The following is a 3,539-nucleotide window of genomic DNA, read 5'->3' on the forward strand; positions in this document are numbered from 1 at the left end:
GCAGTAAGCATTTCTGACCTATATGCTAATAGTCAGATCAGTCGAGAGCTTGTGATGGTCTGAAGCTGAGTTGCTGTGACTGACGGAGATTTAGTTGCTTTGTTAAAAGTGCATTCCTAACCTTAGACTAGTTTACAATTTGTATAACAAGCTAGGTTACTGGTCACCATATACAGAAGCCACTCTGGGAGACATGTTTAGGACACACTTAGTTTAAGCATTAGCCCCATTTTGCTCATATTTTCAAATCTCCACACAGTGACTAAATCCTTGAGTTTAGACAGAAACACTATCTTCTACAATTCGTCAAAATGGATCTTCTTGATTTCTGTTCAGATTTCAGTTTCACAACTTCAAGTTACTTAGATGATCCGGGCATAGTGGTGCATATGTTAGCAAGTCAGAACGCAGAGGCAGGAGGATCATATGTTCAAAGCCAGCCTCAGCAACTTAGAGAGCAGAAGTAACTTAGCAAGACCCTAATAAAAAAAATACAATATAAAAATAAAAAGGATTGTGGATGTGGTCAGCGGTAAAACACTCCCCTGGGATCAATCTCCAGTTAGATGGCTTGTAGGTTTTATGCCTACCATAATAAGACCACTGGATGTGCCAGGACAGCAGTGTATGAGTATTTAAACTTTGAGTACAACAGGATACAATGTCCTCAGCAGCCTGGGGATGGTCGTGTGTTGGTCTCTGGCCTAGGAGTCTGGTGCCATTGTGAAGCTGTCCCTGCTAGTGAGAAGCTGTCATGCTCTGTCTGCCTGGAGCACTTCATGGAGCCGGCCACCACCCCATGTGGCCACAACTTTTGCAGGTGTTGCCTGAACGATACGTGGGCCTTTCAGGGCAAGCCATACCAGAGCCCAAGTAACATGCTGTCTCCCCAGAGTTCCCAGAGCAGAACATGACACTATGCGCCCTGGTGAACCAGTTTCTACAGGCCGCGCTGGAGCAGGCACCCACCATTAACTGGACACCACGCTCCCCTGGTGGCCCCCAGACCAGACACCCGGTGGTCTGTGACCACGGTCTGAAGATGGAGGAGACCGTGAAGACCTGCTTAGTGTGCATGGCCTCCTTCTATCAGGAGCACTTGCTGTCACATCCCGAGAGAGCCCTGCCTTCCAAGACCATCTGTTGCAGCTGCCATTAGGAAACCTGCTGCACTCCAAATGCTCTCAGCACAACTACCTGCAGGAATTATTTTGCCCCAGATATGCCCAGTGTATCTGCCACATTTTCCTGGTGGAGCACAAGGCCTCCTCTCTGGTGTCTCTGAAACTGACCTGCCCTGATCTGGAAAATAAACTGAAACATAAACTAACCATCACGTATAGTTGTATCAACAGGCATCAAGAGCACTGGAGGACATAAGAACCAGGTAGCAGAGCTTGTGGAAGGCTGCAGACAGGAAGATGGAACAGCTGAGACAGAAATACATGTAAATGAACATTCTCATTGATGCCTATGAGGCAAACTCTATACGCAAGATAAAGGAAGACGAGAAGAGGATCATCAATAAGTTTAACTCCATTTACCAGATTCTCCTCAAGAATAAAAGAGAGATCCAGACTCTGAAGGCAGAGATGGAGAGCTTGGTGAAAGGGGACAAGTTCAAGTATCTAGAGAGAGCATCAAAATTGCAAAAAGTCTCAACGAAGGTAGACTATGTCCCCAAGGTGGAGCAAGACCACAAGCTGATCACACATACACACACACAAAAGAGACTGCTCAGTATTTGTTACCAATGAAAACCTCTAAGCCAAAGGGCTTTCTGCAAACCTCAGGGCAAGGTTCCTTGCTGGTGGCAGGATAATAAGTGACTTTCCAAAGTCCTCACAGACATGGCTCATTTCTTGCAGGTCTGATCATTTGCCATTAGCTTTACTGGTCAATTGGCAGATGAAGCCCTCCTTTGAGGAGCACAACTCTAGGCCACCATGTCCTCGTTTGCCACAGTCTGGCTAGGCACAATTCACCAGCCACTTATCAAGCAGAAACAAACTTTATTTTTAGAACACACGCCATACCACACAGAGCTCTTCAGGAATTCCCTCAGAGCGCAACTGCCACCACCGGATTCCCACAAGCCTCTCAACCCCCCAACTCCTCCTGCTCTTGAGGCCAATTGGCTGGGTCGCATGGGCGGAGCCAAAAAAAGTCCCCCAATGAGCATCTCTATTGTCTGAAAGGGCAGGGAAACAGCCCAATGAGCATCACCGCAGAGGAGCCAATCAGCTGGCAGCTAGAAGTTTTCTGGGGCTGCTGGGAGCCAATCATCAGCTGGCAGCTGGAAGTTTGCTGAGGCCCATTCTGCTGTGGCTCTCAACACTCCTTGCTCCCTAGTCCTGCATCTTAGCCTGTAGGTTCTTGGAAGGAAACTTTTTAAGCACAAGGACACTCTGTGTTATGTGGTTTTAACAAGATAATGTCATTGGCAAGTTCTATAGAGGGGCACCCACGTCCTCTCATCACCTGTGTTCAGAAGGAATGATAGACAGAGACCCCACCTTCAGCCCCTCTGCATGGGGGATGCTCCTCCTCATCATGGACTCCAGGTCCACAGGGACCTGAATTTCTTAGGGGAAGGGAGGCACTAGTACCACCTGCTCACCAACAATGAGGAATGGATCAAATTTAAAAGCCTCTGCACAGTGAAGGGTATAATAAACAGAGTGAAAAGACAACTTAGAGAGTGAGAGAAAATATTTTTCAGCTATTCATTTGACAGAGAAATAATATGCAGAATATACTTTAAAAAACTCATAAACTCAACAACCAATAAATATGTAAACACAATAAAAATCGGAAAAAGTGACCCTGATATACTTCTCAAAAGAAGAAATACAAATGGCCAGTAAATAAATGAAAAAATGTTCCGCATTTTTAGCCATTGAGAAAATACAAATCAGAACGACAATGAAATTTCATTTTACCCCAACTGCAATGGCTATTATAAAAAATAATGTTAAAAAATTACAAATGCTGGTGAGAATGTAGAATAAAAGGAACTCTTTTACACTGATGGTAAGCATGTAAATGAGTACAACCTCTGTAGAAAACATATGGAGGTTTTTCAGAAATCTAAAAATAGAACTACCATACTATCAAGGTATACCACTGCTGGGTGTTTATCAAAAGTAAATAAAATCAGCATACAAAATGATACGTGAATGCTCATGTTTATTGTGGCACTATTTACAGTGGGAATATGGAATCAGCCTAGATGCCTCTCAAAATATTCACAAATTTAAAAAAAAAAAAAAAATATATATATATATATATATATATATATATATACATACACACACACACAAAGGAGTATTATTTAGGTATAAAGAATAATACAATCATCATTCATAGGAAAATTGATGGAACTCAAGGGCATGGAGTTAAGTGAAATAAGTCAGACACAGTTAAGGCACACATAGCCTATTTTCTCTCAAATACAAAAACCATAGGGATTTTAAAAATGTCCTAAAAGTAGAATAGGGACCACTGTGGACCAGGAACAGTACAGGGTGACAGAGGAG

General features: G+C 43.4%; 1 pseudogene; it reads left to right on the forward strand.

The window, feature by feature from the left end:
* The first annotated feature begins 566 nt into the window (after positions 1–566).
* Positions 567–1,757, forward strand: LOC144377669 (E3 ubiquitin/ISG15 ligase TRIM25 pseudogene; annotated as a pseudogene).
* Positions 1,758–3,539: the final 1,782 nt, after the last annotated feature.

The sequence above is a fragment of the Ictidomys tridecemlineatus genome, chromosome 5 (assembly GCF_052094955.1).
Source record: "Ictidomys tridecemlineatus isolate mIctTri1 chromosome 5, mIctTri1.hap1, whole genome shotgun sequence".
NCBI classification, from domain to species: Eukaryota; Metazoa; Chordata; class Mammalia; order Rodentia; family Sciuridae; genus Ictidomys; species Ictidomys tridecemlineatus.